The following is a 20379-nucleotide window of genomic DNA, read 5'->3' as shown; positions in this document are numbered from 1 at the left end:
TACACACCCAACTAATGACAAAGTATCAAAAGTACAATGATGTCGCACAAGTCACAGATTGAGAATTAGGCTCAGAAATCAGCCGTGTGATACCTGTTGTGTGACCTTGCTGGACATCAGCTTCCTTCATTTATAAAGTAAGAACGAAAGAAGGTGCACACAAATTGGAAAGGCCATGCATGTTCAGCACTTCACACGCACCCCAAATTACTTGGCCCTTGTTCTTTAATAACTTTATAGACACAGCCCATTAGAACATGGCATCTGAGGCCAGGTGCAGTGGATAAAAATACAAACAGTCGGGCATGGTGGCGTGCACCTGTAATCCCAGCTACCGAGGAGGCTGAGGAGGGAGAATCGCTTGAACCCAGGAAGCAGAGGTTGCAGTGAGACAAGATCATGCCACTGCACTGCAGCCTGGGCAGTACAGCAAGACTCCATCTCAAAAAATAAATAAATAAATAAATAAGCCAAAGATCACAGAGATAAGAAGTGAAATATACTAACAGCAACATTGTACTTCAAGATTTTTCACCCTGGTGAAAGAAATGAAACCTTGTATGGGAGCAGATAAACTTTAGAAGAGGTAACTGGGCCAGGCACAGTGGCTCACGCCTGTAATCCCAGCACTTTGGGAGGGCAATGCGGGCAGATCACCTGAGGCTGGGAATTCAAGACCAGCCTGACCAACATGGTGAAACCTGTCTCTACTAAAAATACAAAATTAGCTAGGTGTGAAGGCGCATGCCTGTAATCCCAGCTACCGAGGAGGCTGAGGAGGGAGAATCGCTTGAACCCAGGAAGCAGAGGTTGCAGTGAGACAAGATCATGCCACTGCACTGCAGCCTGGGCAGTACAGCAAGACTCCATCTCAAAAAATAAATAAATAAATAAATAAGCCAAAGATCACAGAGATAAGAAGTGAAATATACTAACAGCAACATTGTACTTCAAGATTTTTCACCCTGGTGAAAGAAATGAAACCTTGTATGGGAGCAGATAAACTTTAGAAGAGGTAACTGGGCCAGGCACAGTGGCTCACGCCTGTAATCCCAGCACTTTGGGAGGGCAATGCGGGCAGATCACCTGAGGCTGGGAATTCAAGACCAGCCTGACCAACATGGTGAAACCCTGTCTCTACTAAAAATACAAAATTAGCTAGGTGTGAAGGCGCATGCCTGTAATCCCAGCTACTCAGGAGGCTGAGGCAGGAGAATCGCTAGAACCCAGGAGGCGGAGGTTGCAGTGAGCTGAGATTGCATCGATTGCACTCCAGCGTGGGTAACAAGAGCGAAACTCCATCTCTTATATATTAAAAAAAAAAAAAAAAAAAGGCCTGGTGGGGGAGATAACTGTTTAGCCATTAACAGGTGCACCCTGGGAATACCTGCATCTTCTCTTTAGCGGGTCTCCCTTTCTCTATTGTAAGAGACTGAGGAAGCCACTTTCCGGAGGTCCTCTAACGTACTTTCTTGGTCCCAGGGCCAGTTTTTGCAACTTCCTCCTGATATTGGGGGCTGCCTGAGTAATACATTTATCCTTTAGGATTAGCTGTCCCTCGGCTGAATCAGGAGACAGAGAGGTGTGCTTTACCAAGGCCTCTCACAGCCTTTCCAAGGAGGCAGTGAGATTTTCATCAAATCCCTGGTCAATCATGGACAACTTAGTAAAACTGAGAGGCCTGGTCCCAGTTCTGCGTAAGCCTTCCATTATGCACACCTGAAAGTGTCTCCGCTTCCAGTCTTCCATCTCGTCACTGGGATCCCATTTAGGGTCATCCATTCATACTGTTTTCTCCCTTCCCTGACACTGTATGTGATGTAAAGCTCATCCCCAAATCTCTCTGCTGCTTGCAGAGCAACCTGCTTCTCAGTGTTTGTCAGAGTCTTGATTCAAAAGTAACATAACTTCTCTCCAGGAGAGTTCAAATATTTTACTGAAATTCTGAAAAGCCTCTATATATATCAGGGTCATCTGAAAACTTGCTAAGATCCCCCTTAATTTGCGTTAAGTCCTGCAGGGAGAAGTGAAACTGGGCTTTACTGGGCCCAAATTCAAAGGGCATCTGTTGGAGGGGAAAGAGTGAGACAGGGCCTTGTTGACAGTGAGAATTTTTAGGAGGGGTCAAGTGAGAGGCTGAAGCTAGATAGGGAGGTTGGGGTGGACCCGGAGGGGCAGGGCTAGAGGGAGCTGGTTCCTCTGCAAGGAGTGCCTCTTTCCTTTCCTGGGCTCGCCCCTTGCAGCCTTCCCTGAGACAGCAAACAGGAGGGCTGGAACAATCCGACATTGTCGGCAAAGGTCTGGGTTGCCTTGCAAGGTATAGAAAGCCTGCACATATGGGGCCTCAGACCATCTGTCCTCATGTCTACAGATAAGTTCCAACTGCCAAATGGTATCAAAATAAATGGTTTCTTTCTAAGGACAAGCCAGTCCTTTCTGTAAATGGTAATTTGGCCAAACCTTTGTGCAGAGGGCTAAGAGGCATTTTTCCTCCAGATTCTGAGAGTCAAAGCAGTCCCGATGGTTTAGGATACACTCCAGAGAAGTATAAGCTGGGGGTGGTGAAGATAACTGGTTGCCTATTCTGAAAGACAGGGAATAGAGGCGTCCCTCATTCCCTTCCTTCTTTCAGCAAAAACGTAGGCTGTGACAGAGAAAGCGAGTGGCCTCCTTTCACTCTCCACTTCTTATCCCTGGGCCAGCCATAGGTACCACTGCGGTACATACCCATGAAGGAGGGAAAACCTGGAGAATAGGAATTAACTGCCCTCACCAACGCCTCCATTTCTCCCTGCTGTCGGCAACTGAGTTCCCTGGGCCTGTTTACACCATGAAGCATGGTGTCCTTCCGTGAGGTGGAGGGTTTGGTTGGCAGGAATCGATCCTTCCCATTTACATTGCGCCTGCTGCCTGGCCTCGGAACCCTCAGACCTGGTTTTTCTTTCTAGGGCCTCTGCCTGAAACTTGGAAGTAAGTCTGGGACTAAAAAGGCATTTTAGAGGCTGTTTGTATCTGTTTTGAGTGTCTCAAATGTGCCCTCTCAAATCTGCAGTTCTCAGCCAGCAGGGGCCGTTCCTTCGTTAACTTCCCTGTCAGAAACAGAGTTGGGAGGGGGCCCTCTCACTTAGAAAAGGAAAAAAAGAGAAAAATAGTTTAAGAGGCAAAAAGGGGAAAATTCAGGGGGTGGGGGGAAGAGAACCCCTTGCTTAGTGCAAGTGGACCCCCCACACACACCCGAATCCTTATATCTTTCCCCGGTTCAGACCGGGCTGAATTCCTTGGCCGGGGTTTCACTGGTGTGGCGGGTGAGAAGCGAAGCGCCCGTCCATTGGCCCTGTAGGGTCTCAGCCACCACCATGGCTTTCTACCACCCGCCTCCCCCATCGTGGCTGTTGGACTCAGACCTTGCCTGCTGCAGGCATGCACAGCAGCCCAAGCTGGGAAAGGAAAGATAACAGGAGGTGCCCTGAGCCACGAGTGCCGGCGGCTGTCGAGCTGTGGAGACATACATGGCACCTCTAGGAACAACTGGTCTGATGTGCACCTTTGGCGGCTAAGCCTAATGCATTTTACTTGGTAATATTGCTTATTACTTAGTAATTTTTAAATAAATTTTAAAATAACATGAAATGTACAGAACTACATGTATACTCCCAAATCTATTTTAAAAAGGAAAAAAAAAAAAAACCAGAATCCTGAATTTTACTAGTGAACCAATGCTAAATTAGAACACTGAAGAGGGTATGTTTTTAACAAGCTCCAGACAGTAGTGTTCAACACTGGGGAACATTCTTTCCCCAGGCAAAATGGTTTCTATAGGAAAACTCTTAACATTATAAGGAAAGAGATAAGAGCCATTCAAAAACCTCTGTCATGTAAGAGAGAGGAGACAAAGTCTGGGAGTTTTGATCAGCAGTTATGGTGGTTTAAAACTGCATGAAGGGAAGCAGAACCTCTTAGTCGCAGGAAAGAGATGGCAGGGTTTTGGAAGAGATGGCAGGGTTTTCGGAAGAGAGGCAAAACCTCAGTTTCGCATTTGTTTACATTCACCCTGAGAGGGGGACAACGGAACCTTTCCCATTACACATTTAAGTGAGGTGATGACAAATAACAAATTGATTTTTACATGTGACTTACTGAACCACACTCTGAATACTAAAAATAAGTTAACCCTTCTCTGGCAAGACAACTTGCTAACCAGATCACTGAGTCTCCAATCCTGACTGCACAACAGAATTACACGAAGAGAAGGAAAAAATACATTATCCTGGTAATATGTTAAAATGCACAGAAGGTAGGCAGGCATAGTGGCTCGTGCAGGTAATCCCAGCACCTTGGCAGGCCAAGGTGGGAGGACTGCTTGAGCCCAGGAGTTGGAGAACCAGCCTGGGCAACATGGTGAGACCTCATCTCTTAATTTTTAAAAATAAACTTAAAAATAACATGAAATGTACAGAACTGTATACTCCTAAATCTATTTTAAAAAAAAAAAAACAAAAAACAAAAAACAGAATCCTGAATTTTACTAGTGAACCAATGCTAAATTAGAACACTGAAGGGGGTATGTTTTTAATAAGCTCCAGACAGTAGTGTTCAACACTGGGGAACATTCTTTCCCCAGACAAAATGGTTTCCCTACATGAGTCTTATTGTACACAGGCATTTACAAATAGTGTTTTAAATGTAGAATTAAAATGTATATTCCAGCCCTAACTAGAAGTTAGCAAGCATTACTTATTGAGTTTGACCAAAGTAGTTCATTCCAAAACATGAAAAGCTACAAACATTTAATCTCAGGTTCCTATTTTTAACAACAATATACAGAAATCTTCGCAATAGCCAATTTTTACTGAACCACCAGTGTTGTAAAACACACAAATAAATTAGTCTTGATATACTTTTCCTTCCCTCCCTCAGACTCCCCACCTGTTTTTCAGTTTCGGGAAAAGGCAGCCACTGATCTCCATGACACTCACCGCAATCATCTCTTCTGGGATGATAAAGGGGCCATGCCTTCCTTCCTTTTCTCTTCTTTCCCTTTCTTTCTTTCCTTGCCTCCCTTCCCTTTTTTATTTCTCCCTCTCTCTCTCCTTTCCCTTGGAGACAGGGTCTCTGTCACCCAGGCTGGAGTGCAGTAGCGCAATCTCAGCTCACTGCAACCTCCAATCCTCAGCTCAAGCAATCCTTCCACCTTAGCCTCTTGAGTAGCTGGGACCACGAGCACACACCACCATCTCTGGCTATTTTTTTCTGTGTTGTGTATAGAGATGAGGTGTTGCTATGTTGCCCAGGCTGGTCTCAAATTCCCAAGTTCAAGCAATTCGCCCCCTTCAGTCTCCCAAAGCGCTGGGATTACAGGCGATTACATCACACCAAAGGGGCCATACTCTGGAGGAGGAATACAGAGCCTGCTCCAGCTGTTGGTCCACAGAAACAATGGGCGGCACATAGGAATATTCGCTTAAGGCTTGAGGGGCACAGGCAGAAAATCTGGGAGTCTCCAGCACACTCCTGCAGTGTGAACAGTGGACACTAGGAGGAAAGACACCCCCAGAGGCGCCTCAATGTGGACAGACAAGCAGAAAGGGAAACTGCAACAAGACAATGTTCTCACAAGAATGAATGATGGCATCCCAGATGTGAAGGAAGAGGAGAGAACTTCTGAAACAGTCAAACCTGTCAAATGCGAAGTTCTAAACAGCACTACAGGAACCTGACCTGCCAGAAGTAAGGTGACCCTGACATACCTAACATGGTCAAGTAAAACATGAGGGGTGTGGGCCAAGCACGGCAGCTTACACCTGCAATCCTAGCACTTTGGAAGGCTGAGGTGGGTGGTTCGCTTGAGGCCAGGAGTTCGAGATCAGCCTGGCCAACATGGTGCAAGCTTGTCTCTACTAAAAATACAAAAATTAGCCAGGAGTGGTGGCACATGCCTGTAATCCCAGCTACTTGGGAGGCTGAGGCAGGAGAAGCTCTTGAATCCATGAGGCGGAAGTTGCAGTGAGCTGAAATCGAGCCACTGTACTCCAGCCTGGGCAAAGGAGCGAGACTGTTTCTGGAAAGAAGAAGGAGGGGAAAAAATAGTAAAAATAAAAAAAGAGGGGTGTGGACTGAATATCCCCTGGCGGCCCATTCCAGTTCCACAAACCTAAGATCTATGGACTTTCAATTACCATTTATAAAATCAAGAGAGAAAAAAAGGCTGGTGAGTGTTTAATAATCTGCATCATGAAGAAATTAAATATACCCCACTGGTTTAATACCACTAATTTTTGAAAATTAAACCAATGACGGCCGGGCACGGTGGCTCAAGCCTGTAATCCCAGCACTTTGGGAGGCCGAGGCGGGCGGATCACGAGGTCAGGAGATCGAGACCATCCTGGCTAACATGGTGAAACCCGGTCTCTACTAAAAAATACAAAACTAGCCGGGCGAGGTGGCGGGCGCCTGTAGTCCCAGCTACTTGGGAGGCTGAGGCAGGAGAATGGCGTGAACCCGGGAGGCGGAGCTTGCAGTGAGCTGAGATCCGGCCACTGCACTCCACCCTGGGTGACAGCGAGACTCCATCTCAAAAAAAAAAAAAAAAATTAAACCAATGAAAATAGCAATATTCATGAGCCTAAGTGGTATGATATGCAGTTATATTCCAGTTCTTCAAATGGCAGTAGTAGTCAGTTTTGAACAGGAACTAGAATTTCCCCAGGCCCACAGTACCCCATGTTTTATTGGGACTTTGTGTAGAATTTCAAAAGGCCTTCTTGTCTACATTTATACTCTCTCTCAAATATGACAGTATTGAAGAAACAAACAGAACATGATGGAAGATACCCTTTGGTAACAACAGCCTGTACCTGACTCGGCCCATCTGTCAGTTAGAAAGCTGGTACCCCAAAGCGCAATGGAAAACAGCAAAAGGAGCAAGCACGTGGTAAAATGAGTGTGCAAAAACTGCTGTGAAAATTACACCAAACCCAGACTAGCTTGAAATGAAGAGGGGGTGATCAGAAAAGTAGAGGCAGGGAATGAATGGAAAACCTTATTCCCTTCAAGGTATATAAAAAGCATCCTCACATTAAAATGCGCATCGATATAGAAAAAACATCCTTATAGAAACAGAATTATAAGGAAGCATTCTAAGACCTGACTTCTGCCAAAGTAACTCTAGGGCTCATGTTCCTATTGGTGACATAAGCCACTGCTCCATAGGAACCCCTGTGATTACAAGGTCAAATTTTATTCCATTATGCAGCACACTGACAATGCCTCTTCAGAGACATGATCTGTTAATGTATGAGTTATTATAATTAAGCAACACAGTTTAATGTCATCAAGAGGCTTTAATTAGAGAAGGCTGCTGTGTCTTCACGCTGTCAGATCAATTCCTGTTTGCACAACCGTACAGACTTATACATGCTCTGGGAACACCTCTGCGTGTACTGAGCAAGCCCTCCTTTGGGGTTATGGACTTCCACACACTAAGATGTCATATTTTAAAGGTTTGCCCACTAAATGTATTTTGTGTGTTCATCCAAACAAGTCTCGGGGCGGGGGGAGCACCCTTCTCTTCTCCAGAACATCCTAATAGGTGGCTCCTTTGGAAAGATTACCACCTCAGTGTTAGGTTTCCCTGGCCCCAAGACTCCCTGGTCATTTGTATGTTATGGTACCAACTTTCAATTTCATTTCTGACCATGCATAACGCTATTCTCTTTCACCTATGTATTCCTGAACCAATTTGGCACTCAACTAGCTAGAATATCTGATGGTTGGATAAATAAGATGCAGAGTGTTCATACAATGTAAAGTTTTTCAGCAATAATAAGGAATACATTCCGGAAATGGACAGTGGTGTTGGTTACACAACACTGTAAATGTTGTCAATGCCACCGAATTATACACACAGAAAATGGTTACAATGATAAATCTGGTGTTATGTGTATTTAACCACCATTTTAAAAACCGAAGGAGGAGGTTAGAAATGAAGTACCGATTCACGGAACATGGAGAAACATAATGCTGTGAAAGAAGCCATACATGTATGGTCACACAGCATATGATTCCATTTATATGAAGTGGCCAAAACAGGAATATCCAGTGACAGAAAGGACATTAGTGGTTGCCAGGACCTGGGAAGAAATAATAACTGATCAGTACAAGATTTCCTTTTGGATTGATGAAAATAGTCCACAATTACATAGTGGTAATGGCTTGCCTAACTGTGAATATACTAAAAAACACCAAGTTGTATATACTTTAAAGGGGTAAAATTTTATGGTGTGAGGATTACATTCCTACAAAGCTGTTACTGTTTCAAAAATAACAGAAGAATACCGGAAGAATCTTAAGAAACAAGGAGTAGACAACGAATGTATGTATTGAAAACTATTTTGGATTATTTATCAGGACAAACCCACACACAAGTAATTGTTCTCTTTCCAGCTCTGCAGGATCTAGACAAGTGAACTGTTCAGGTCTTACGACAACTTAGAGGGCCTATCAGACTGGCAGGAGCTCAAAGGGGACAGCTGGACTTACGTAAGTAGCACCCACCACAGCTGCAAGTTAATTTCTTTTTCTAAACACTGTGGTCTCTTCTCCTGGAGCTGCTGTACAGGCTTTTGTCACTATAATAAATATTCCTTCAGAAGTATAGGGAAGTTAGGAGTAATCTGGAACAGAGCTATTAAATATTGCTCCTTCTACATAATAAAGCTGTTTTGATACAATGCTGCTTTCAAATACCTGCCAGGTTAATGAAATGAAAATTAAGATTTGATGTTAACACTGGGAGTCTTGGATGGTAACACTATTACATGACATATTCTAATTCATTACTAAAAGAATTGTGTGACATGTTCGAGCTCCAGTTAATATTGAGATATATGTAAAAATTAAATTCCTGAGATAGATTGCTAATTTGGTTTTTCTCAGATAACCATTTGACATGTCCTGTAAATATTAATAAATTAGCAATAGTTGTTTCTGTATAAAATTCTCATTCTTTGTCGGCATTTTTTCCTAGCACATTCTAATCCCCCCCGCCCTTCCTTCCTCACTCTGACATATGGTGAAGAGCAACTGGTTTCGAGCTTGGCACTGTGACTATTTTCAAGGGCCTCAGTTCCTGCATCAAGCGTGCAGTGCTAATGGACTGCCTTAGCAGGTGTGCTCCCAAATATCAAACAGAACAATACAGTCCGGAAGTAGGGATAGTAAGTCTAGGATATTTTTTGTTAACTTATGATTTAGAATTTTCGATTTAATATTTTCAGACACCTGTTGATTTTAAGAAATCACGGAAAGGGAAACTGCAGAAGGAGGTCCCACCGTACTTTTTATGAGATGAAGTTTCATTCTTGTTGCCCAGGCTGGAGTGCAATGGTGCAATCTCAGCTCACTGCAACCTCCACCTCCTGGGTTCAAGCTATTCTCCCGCCATCATACCCGGCTAATTCTTGTAGAGTTGGGGTTTCTCCATGTTGGTCAGGCTGATCTCGAACTCCCGACCTAAGGTGATCTGCCTGTCTCGGCCTCCCAAAGTGCTGGGATTACAGACATGAGCCACTGCACCTGGCCCCCCACTGTACTATTAATCGAAGTCACAGCTTACATTAGGATTCACTTGCTCTTTGTGTTCTACAATCCACAGGTTTTGACAAATGCATAATGTCATGGATTCCCCACTCAGTCTGGGGTATTTCTTAAAGCGCTGCTCAAAAAGACAGTTTCCAGTACTATACTTCTGAGGGCACTCTTTCTGTCTTCTTTCACCACTTATGGCCTACAGATTTGTTTTGCTTTTTTTTTTTTTTTTAACATGTTTATTTTTGTTTTGTTTTGTTTTGTTTGAGGCAGGATCTCACTCTGCCACCCAGGCTAAAGTGCAGTGGTACGATCATGGCTGACTGCAGCCTTGACCTCCTGGGCTCAAGCAATCCACCTACCTCAGACACCCAACTAGCTGGGATTAGAGGGTAGGCCACCATGCCCAGCTAATTTTTGTATTTTTTTTGTAGACACAGGATTTTACCATATTGCCCAGGCTAGTCTCCTGGGCTCCAGTGATCGAACTGCCTCATCCTCCCAAAGTGCTAGGATTGCAGGTGTGAGCTATCACACCCAGGCTTTTTGCTTTATTAAATGAGTGGTTAATTCCTGAACTACTGCTCCTTTCACAAGACAATGAAGTCTAGTGAGATGTCCTTGTACTTAAGGACTATCTTAGGAAACAATTACTTAATTACAACATGTAATACTCTTTCTCAGAACCTGAAAAAAATCACCTTTTAAAACCAGTAACAACGTTGAAGTATTCAGTCTCCCCAAAGCAGGAAAGTGAAGAATGGAAGGAGGACTTAAAATATATATTTTGAGAAAGCTTTTGATGTGACTTTCCCAGTATTAATCAATACCTCTTAGCAATGATTGCATCTTTTGGCTGATTCACCAAGAATAACGACCGCACAGAGAAGTTTCTGGCTACACTATTTCCATTACACATTCTGTGAAGCATTCAAAATGTTAAATGTTTTGACTGTTTTCCGAATTTACACTCTATGCTTTTAATATATTAGAACTGATTTTTGAAATATATTGTCCCTTTAATAAACACCAGGCACTAATCTAAGATTGCCAACCTAAGTCATATTTCTGCTGGAAGAAAAAGTACACTGAAACAATTAACATTATTGGAAGAAAAAATGAAAAAAGGAGAGGGCAAAACCCACACACCATACTTCCTCCGGTAATGTGGTCGTGACCACTGTGTTGTATCAAACTCTGGCCACACAAGTGGATCAACTTAACCATTCCAGTGCTGGCGCAGGATGTGGACTCGGTGGTATTAATGAGAGCGCGGGCTTATAATGTAACCTCACCAGACCAAATAACCTCCTGGCCACACAAGTAGAAAATAATTAAAACAAGCACGATTCCAATTTAGCTTTGTAACCAGATGGTGAATGAAAAAGCAGACAAAGACTCGTTTTGTGAATAACCTGGGGAACAGCCCCTATAGTTTCTTTTAAAGTTACAGCCTGACTTGTGAAATCAAAGAGGAAAGGAAAGAATACAAAAGTTCTCACCAGAATTCACTCCTAGAGCACATATATATATCCTTTTCCTTAGGTCATGACCAGACAACATCACAACTCATTCCTTAAATGAATGTTAAGTTTAATCACAGTAAAAACCCAGAAACCCACTGAAAATTAAGTGGTGGCAAGAATCTGCTGAACATCTATCTCAATGTTGAGCTCTGAGCTGTATGTAAAGAAATATACGAGATGTGTTTTTTAAATCATCAGGACTACAAAACAACATGAGTCACCACCCAGATTCTACAAATATCTTTCCCCAAAAATAGACAATATTTGCAACCTAACATAGATTCATGCCTTCTTTGTCCTCCCTTCAAGAATAAGGGCATTTCATGGATGGGCAAAGGAAGAAAACATTTTAAAACCCAAAAGTTCCTAACTTTGCACAAGAACTCTGTCAGCAGTCTAGAAATGGGAAAATAAAATCCAAATGGCTGCCTGACCTTCACAGACTTAGAGCGCATGTGGTTTAACCTGCTTATTAATGATAAAAGCTCTCATTCATGAAAGGGAGATATTAACTAATCTGTGCATCCTCCAATGGGGATAAGGACAGCGAAAGAGGCCATCATACAGTCCAGTACTCCTTGAGATTCACAGTGAGCTTGCCCTGAGTCAAACAGCGAAACTGTGAGCTAGTTTATTTCAGCACAATAATCAAACTTTTCTGTTAGATCCCAGCAGGATGCCAACTTTCCCTGTAAACCCTACTCCTGCTCGCTGCTAGCAGCAGCTGACTTCCCCAGGCCCATCCCTCCCCAACCCACTCATTGCAGAATTAATCACAACCACAAAGCAGAAGAATCCCAGGCCAGAGTCCCAAGGGATAGTAAGATGATGACTAAGGAGGGAATTACAGGCCTGGGGTGATACCAAAATAATCCCAAAAAAAAAAAAAAATACTAAAGAGACATTTGTTTCTGCCTCATTCAATTTAAGCATCAACGAAGATTGTTTCTTTGGGTTCCTAAATCCTGTTTTTGACCTACTTTGCTTCCTTGAGACAATGGGTTTACAATAGGTGTACAGACGCTCATGCGGCCCCGAGGGAAAAACAAGAACCTAGAAAAAAAAGCCCATTATGAAGATATTACATTTGAAGATTTAATGTACTTTTCTGACTTTTAGTGCTGGTCACTGTACACAGGCTCCTTGAACAAGGAGGGGTGCCTCCATGCCCATCCCCAGGAGGGGCCTCAGCAGCTAGGCATCTAAGGAAGGGCCCTTTGCACTCTACATACTTGACACGTACCCTTCCTGCAGCAAAACAATAGTCCACGCCATATTAACATGTGCTGCACAGGTGTAAATGAAGTCACTGTGAATTTTAAACAGAGGAAGGTGCTTCTTGACCATTTGAATCTCTTACTTGAAGCCAGAGACACGCTTACATTATGACTGTATGGATGTTCTGAAGTCTAGAGTAAAGGAGACTTTGGTCCTGACTTTAACACTTACTATATTACACTGGGCAACCTAGATAAACAGTTGTATACGCCAAATTCTGCTTCTGGAACAACAGGAGTAAGCAGTCAATAAACTTTAGCAATGTTCCAAGCACCATACATCTAATCACTTTAACCCTCCCAATGACACTAAATAATAGTAACCTTCGATTTTCAGCATTTCAAGTAACTATAGGTATAAGGCACAGTAACTTGCAACCTGCAACAGCAACCTGCGGACACTGGTGTTATTAGGAATTGCAAGTAATACATGTAAAGCGTATCATCCTGCCCAGTGCCTGGTACACAGTGGGTGCCCAGTAAATAGTAGCTTTACTATGTTTTGAAGAATTTGGAGATCCTGTTCACAAGCTCTATCGCTACCTGAATTCCATACAGGTGACTTTGTGGGGATCTTTGCTTCTTCGGAGCTCGAAACACTGTAAAGTAAGGGTATTTAGGAGCTGCAAGGCTGGAAAGCCCTACCAGGGGTGTTGCAAGACACTGACCCTTAAAATTCACCTCCTGGTTCCCTTCATGAACTCTCACACAGGGGAGAGTCTTCCATTGCACCAGTATTTATTGAATAGCTGCATGTCCCGGGCCTGTAATAACGATTCACTGGCAATTCACTAAGAAGATGAATCAAACGTGGCTAGGCTGGGGGTGGTAGGGGTTCTCTGAAAACAAACAAGATACTGTATAATGTGTGTGGAGACAAATACCAACGAGGTGCACACACCAGAGCCACTCCAACATGGAAAATGCGTCTAAGGGGAATGAAAAATGCTTCACAAAAGAAGTAACATTGAGTCTTGAAGGATGAGAATGTGAAAGAGGGCAGAGACCGTGTTTCAGTCCAGTTCACAATCAAGCCCATTCATCTGCTGCTTGAATTTATTCTTTTTATAAAGACTGTCCTAGAACCAAATTTCTATAGCTCTGCTGTTTTACCCCAGAGATTGCTACGTGCTCTTCTTTCCAAGGCTTCCTGTGTCCTTTATGACCTCCCTCCCTCATTCCTAGTCCTCTCTACTCCTCCCCACCATTCAATGGCAGCACGCAGGGACGCGCGCGCGCGCGCACACACACCACACACACACACACACACACACACACACACTCTTCCAGAATGGAAGGGATGGCAGCCTAATGCAGTATCACTCACATTTACACCTGCCCGAGATGCCATCATCAGATCTCCCCCTCGTGGCCTCACAAAGTAAGGTGAACATTACACATGTTGCAGACTGATAAGGGACTAAAATATGAAAATGTGCAGGAGTGAGGTGGAGGCTAGTCAAAAGGCGACTATGCAGCGAGCTATGATCGCGCCACTGCACTCACTCCAACCTGGGTGACGGGGCAAGCCCCTGTCTCTTAAAAAAGAAAAAAAAAGAACCTAGAAGTTATCATTTTTATTTGTCTATTTAAAAAATAAATTTTCAAAAAAGAAACAGCACCAACCCCCAAAAAGGGAAGGAGGAAGGAGCCTAACAGAGTAAGAGAGAAAAGGGGAGAAAAAAAGACCCCAAAGCAAAACCCATCAGCCGTGTTTCAGGTCGGGCCCGAATGTTGCTGCCAGATTAAATGACCCACCTGCACTCTCAAAAGCTGTGGCCCTTGGAACAAGTGACCTCATTTATCCTCAAGAACAACAAATTAAAGAGAGAGAGAGATTAAAAACAAAAAACATGTTTTATCAACCCAACCAGTATCAATGTAGAGACCTTATTTTAAAATATGAGACTGACACTAGGGGAAATCTGAACACCTGACTCATTATGTCATCAGTATCATGAGTATGTTGTCTCTAAATAGAATTCACAGCTTTTAAAAATACTGCACCGGGCATGGTGGCTCACGCTTGTAATCCCAGAACTTTGGGAGGCCGAGGAGGGTTGATCACTTTAGGCCAGTAGTTTGAGACCAGTAAGGCCAACATGGTGAAACCATGTCTCTACTAAAAATACAAAAATTAGCCATGTGCAGTGGCACACACCTGTAGTCCCAGCTAGTTGGGAGACTGAGGCATGAGAACTGCCTGAGCCTGGGAGGTCGAAGTCGCAGTGAGCCAAGATTGCACTCCAGCCTGGGTGACAGAGCCAGAATCTGTCTCCAAAAAAAATAAAAACATTAATACTGACACGCCAGGCATGGTGGCTCACTCCTGTCATCTCAGCACTTTGGAAGGCTGAGGCATGGGGCCAGGACTTCAAGGCCAGCCTGAACAACACAGCGGGACCCCATCTACAAAAAATAAAAATTAGCTGGGCATGGTGGTGCACACATGCGGTCCTAGCTAGTGAGAAGGCTGAGGCGAGAGGAATGCATAAGCCCAGGAGTTTGAGGTTACAGTGAGCTATGATGGCACCACTGAATTCTACCGTCTCCACCTCCCACCCCCCAAAAAAAGTCTGAGATTTGCTTCACTTAAAGGTGTAAATGAAACAAAATTCACCATGACTTGATACTTCTGCAATTAGAGGCTGCATAGAAGTGTAGTACATATTTTCAGGACTCAAAAAAGCTATTGTTTACCTGGGTTTCATACACACATTGATATTCACCATACTAGAAATTAAAACAAATGTTACATTAATTCATTTAGAAAATTATACAACCATTACATGTTAACAGAAAGAAAATTTTTATGAAAACTGTATTTTACAAATTGAAAAAGTTGTGAGAAAAGTGGCACTCCCACTTCTGCAAGTATCTTTAATATCTGGCTTAACAGGAGTCAACACAGTTCTCCTAACTCAATTCAATCTGATGCAATATCACATATCATGTAGTATCTGGAAAGCCCCACTGCACGTTTGTGAGAAAATGAAGAAAACAATGTCTCAGTTTTTACCACAGTACTGCTTTTCACCTTGGAAACTCCCAGGAAGGGACTATGATCTAAGGATCCCTAGATGACAGTCTGAGAACCGCTTTGATGAAGTAAAGTCTACGGCAGTAAACAAGAATTTCCTTGACTTAGCAAGAATTCTATGGTCCTCTTTATTCTGAGGTGAAATCAAAGCCCCAAGTTGACAAAAAAGAACATCATGTCACCCCTGAACACCCTCCTGCACAACACACCATCATGAAGAAAGGGTCCCTGTGTAGCACGGACTGGTCAAAGGACCCTTAGACATTCCCACAGCTAAATTCAGGACAAGCTGTGAATGTTCAAGATGTACTTTCTAGACTGCTGATCCCTAATAGCAAATCAATATGCTGGGTCTCTTGACAAGCAGTTTTCTTCTAAATGAAATGGGGAGGGGGGGAGGAGAAGGATAGATTACAGTATAACACAGAGAGAGAGGCTAAGCTGAAATTGTTTCAGTTGTGTCTGTACACACACAGGCACACAGAAATACTGGCTCTCAATTCAAAAGTTCTTATTGCAAATAAAAGTCAAAATTAACAATAACACAATTCCCTCAGGGACAAGGTACAGATTATCAAAGTGTTTATAAAGAAAGACAATTGGAAGAAAAACCATGTTTGAAGAGAAAGTAAAGGTGGCGACTAAATTATGTTAAAAAAATCAAGTTTTGAAATTGTGTTATGGTCTTCATTTAAAAAAAAAGAAAGAAAGAAAGAAATTATACACACATACGAATACACAGAAAAACTCAAAAAGCATCTCCTCCAGCAAGGGATTAGGCAGGCTGAGTGCAACTTACTACTTTATTCCTTTCTGGGCTGTTGAAATTCTTTCACAAAGGTCAGGGGTTGCTTTCAGAGTTTAAAACAACAACAACAAAAGACATTTCTTTTTTTCTTTTTCTTTTTTTTTTAAATAACAAAACACCTCTGACCCATACTTTGCTCCAAACAAATATTAACTCAAAAAGCAGTTGGTGGGAGTGGTGGCTCACACTTGCAATCCCAGCACTGTGAGAGGCCGAGGCAGGAGGATCACACTTGTACTCAGGAGTTTACAGCGTGCCTGGAAAACGCAGCAAGGCTACAAAACTACAAAAAACAGGCCAGGCACGGTGGTGCACACCTGTAGTGTCAGCTACTTGGGAGGCCTGAGACAGGAGAATTGCTTGAACCTAGAAGGTGGAGATGGAGATAGCAGTGAGCCTCCAGCCTGGTCAAAGACGGTCTTTAAAAAAAAAAAAAGAAAAAGAAAAAAAGAAAAAAGAGGGGGGTCATACTGCTCACTTTGGCAGCTCATATACTAAAACTGGAACATTACAGGGAAGATAACATGGCCCCCGTACAAAGATGACATGCAAATTCGTGAAGCTTTTCTTTCTAAAGTTATCACAAGCAAACTGGGGAGAAAAAAATTATAAAACTCCAAGAGGAAACACGAGATAATCCTTCCAATCTTGGGCTATAGAAATATTTCCTAGGACACACAAAGGACGAATGATAATACCTTGGGCTTCATACAAATTAAAAAGGATTTTCTTTTTTTCTTTTTTTTTAAGTTTTTTTTTTTCTTTTGAGATGGAGTCTCGCTCTGTCCCCCAGACTGGAGTTGGAGTGCAGTGGCGGGATCTTGGCTCACCGCAAGCTCCGCCTCCCAAGTTCATGCCATTCTCCTGCCTCAGCCTGAGTAGCTGGGACTACAGGCGCCCGCCAACACACCTGGCTAATTTTTTGTATTTTTAGTAGAGACGGGGTCTCGCGGTGTTAGCCAGGATAGTCTCGATCTCCTGACCTCGCGATCGGCCTGCCTCGGCCTCCCAAAGTGCTGGGATTACAGGCGTGAGCCACCGTGCCCGGTCTTTTTTATTTTTTGACAGAATCTTGCTCTATCGCCCAGGCTGGCGTGCAGTGGCACGATCTCGGCTCACTGCATCTTCCGCCTCCAAGGCTCAAGTGATTCTCATGCCTTGGCCTCCGGAGTAGCTGGGATTACAGCGCATACCACCACACCCAACAAAAGGAACTTTCTTTTAAAGGCAATGTTAAGAAATGTTACCAGCTGACTTGTGTCACCTAAAAAGTCTTATGCTTAAGTCCTAACCCCTAGTACCTCAGTATGTGACTGAATTTGAAGATGTGAAGTAAAAGGACATCATTAGGGTGGTCTCTGAGCACTGTAAGTTCAAGACAAAAGATGACAAGCTTGCTGTCAAGGGAAAAGCACCAAAGAGAGAAGGTCGAGGTATTTGATTGGAAGCCTTCCCCTGGTTTTACTGCTGGGGCAGTAGGGAGTCGCCCACATATCTATGAAGAGGGCAAGATTTTCCGGTGCTGCAGCACACCCAGGCTGGGCTAGGGTGAGTCACACACACACACACCCAGCTCATTCCTGTGATTGTAAGACAGAAAAGGAAAGAACAAGACACAGCTAATCCTACACAGTTCAGATATGCTTAATGGATACAGAAGGCAACGCAGGAGAAACGCATTTGGGAAACCAGGCTGTGCCTGCCTGCCTGGCAGGCAAAAGCCCACCACCCACACAGATCTAAGAGGTTTCTTACCACAGAGTGGAAAAGAAAAACAGTCAGAATGAATGCGTCAGGAAACTTACAACCAGAATGTTGTGAGGAAAAGTAACCTATATTCCTGGTGTTTGCTACCTTAGCATTTACTAGAATGAGCCTGCTGCTACGACCAAATTGCATACAGTCCAATCTCAAATGAACCAGATAATTCAGAACAGCTTGGAATTTTTCTCTCTGGTTTAAGAGTATGCTGTTATGTTTATATTATGGTTATGCCTAATATTCTGGAATCTGGAATTCAGGGGGAAAGTATTATTTTGTTTGAAGACATAATTTGGAAGTAGTTTAGGAAATCAACTATCCCCTCTTCTCTATCCTGAAATCTCCCCTACTGCTACCCCCAGGGTTTACCAACTCCTCATACAAAACGTCACCCCCAAAATGAGCTGTTGGCTCCCTCATTTGCTGTTTGGCTAAGTGACTTAAAGAGAGAAGTTCTGGGTCAGCCAGTGGCTTAGTACAGATATTCCCTGACTCCTGGCTAAAATCCCTGAAATCTGAGCATTTCTCATGTCATTAAAACTCATTAAATCCTTGCAGGGTAGGTAGATGCTACCAGTATCTCCCACTTTGAAAAAAACGAATCAGGGAAGAATGTTACACTCTTCTTTGAAGTCTTCAAAGAAAGCATTTGTTTGTACTTGTTAACTTACTTAGTCACTGACCCAAAGAAGAGTCAAGCAATTGGTCTGTAAATATGAAAAGCTGAAGGAAATGTTTTCTAATGACAAGTTATGAAACAGATAAACTTCTTGACAGTCACAGTCTTTGGTTCTGAAGAGAGAACTTGATTTCACTGCCACTCACATGTAAGAAACAGAGCAGAAGTAACAAAAAGCTACAAACCATGTTTCAAGGCCCAATCAAAAAGGTTTACAAACTTGTTAAATATTTCCTGGTCAAACATAATTCGAATTGCAGGTTCCCATTAATGAAATATGTGCCATAATTAATATTCCAACACACTCATGTTAGTTCATTAGCTCATAGTTAGCCTCAGTTACACAGTGGACAACTCACAAACAACTATTAATAATTTCATGATTTTTCTTTGTGATGTAAAAAAATGACATTCCCTTTATCCCCACAAGAAGGTGTATGATTATACTGATATTAAAACTTAATATATCATAACTTGGCACAGGGCCAGGTGTTTTGTAATTGATAACACTAAGTAATCAGACTGTTGAATTCTTGCACAGACCTAGTTATTTTCTTCCTAAAATCCTTTTAAGTTCCTGGCATTTTCAGTCTGCTCACAACATAGTAACTACTGCAAACTACTACTTGTAATAATGAAATCATTCATATGATACCCTGCCTCCCATTCCCAAATTAGAATTCCACCATTTCATAAAACTCTCAAACAAGATGAATAAATGCGCCAATATCACAAAATTACTACAAACTGGAAGTCATATTTCACATGCAAGTTTCACACACACACACACACACACACACAGAGAGAGAGAGAGAGAGAGAGAGAGAGAGAGAGAGAGAGAGAGAGAATGACTCATATTCTTGCATGGCAATGGCTGAAAATACTATAGATTGGTCTCTAATTTACATATATTGCATATGAAAATGAGTTAGAGACCATATGGTTAACTCCACAAATGAAATATAGTAATTATTTCTTATATTATCCTTTCTGAATAACATCTAATCTAGCTACTAAAGAAGGATTCCTGATTAGATAAGAAGGAAACATTTGGGTCATTAGCTATACAGTTTCATCTTCTTTAAGAACTGCATTGTAATGAATACCAGATGAATTTAAAGTACAGTAGGTTTCAAAATAAACTACAAATCACATTTACTTACGCTTTTGATAATGAGCAGTCATCATTTCACCTTCTACTTCAACCCACTTACATGACAGAATCCCCCAAAGCTACCAATCCACTCTAATTTGTGTAAAGTACAATCACTGAGTTTCTTAAATATATTTTTCTATTCTCACACTTACATTCTATGAACTACCTAATTAAATGTAAAGTCTTCCTCTTTTCAACTGGTTATGATGAAAAAGAAACAGAGTTAACGTATCTTGAATTACCAGCTTATAACCAACACCTTACCTGTGTCTTAACTGAATACTAAGTCATTGGAATTGTAGAGGACATTAACACTGTAATACATTTTCCATTCTCTTCATAAGCTTCCACAACCACAGTCTCTACTGGTAAGTTTTTGTTGGATACTGATACACACAGATCAGAAGCTATTCGGTTCACCATGGTAAATATTTGAAGCATACTAATAAAACAATGGAAGAAACCGGTGAGATCAAAGTAACCAGGTTCTACTAATATAGCCTTATCTACTTAAAATTGCTTGCATTTACACAGATACACTCCCTAA

At 42.5% G+C, this 20379-nt stretch overlaps 1 protein-coding gene and 1 non-coding gene across 4 annotated transcripts in view; one reads left to right on the top strand and one right to left on the bottom strand.

Moving 5' to 3' along the window:
* The window catches only part of JARID2 (jumonji and AT-rich interaction domain containing 2), a 279574-nt gene that overhangs the window by 182261 nt on the left and 76934 nt on the right, over positions 1–20379 (bottom strand). The gene's annotated exons all lie outside the window — the stretch shown is intronic.
* On the top strand, positions 16707–16812 carry LOC117088851. Its single transcript, XR_004439374.1, has one exon. It is a non-coding gene; the product is annotated as a U6 spliceosomal RNA (small nuclear RNA).

This window comes from Trachypithecus francoisi, unplaced genomic scaffold (assembly GCF_009764315.1).
Source record: "Trachypithecus francoisi isolate TF-2019V2 unplaced genomic scaffold, Tfra_2.0 Lachesis_group10, whole genome shotgun sequence".
In the NCBI taxonomy this organism is placed as follows: domain Eukaryota; kingdom Metazoa; phylum Chordata; class Mammalia; order Primates; family Cercopithecidae; genus Trachypithecus; species Trachypithecus francoisi.
Note: the sequence above shows the minus strand (reverse complement) of the source record. Positions and strands in the feature narration are given on the sequence as shown.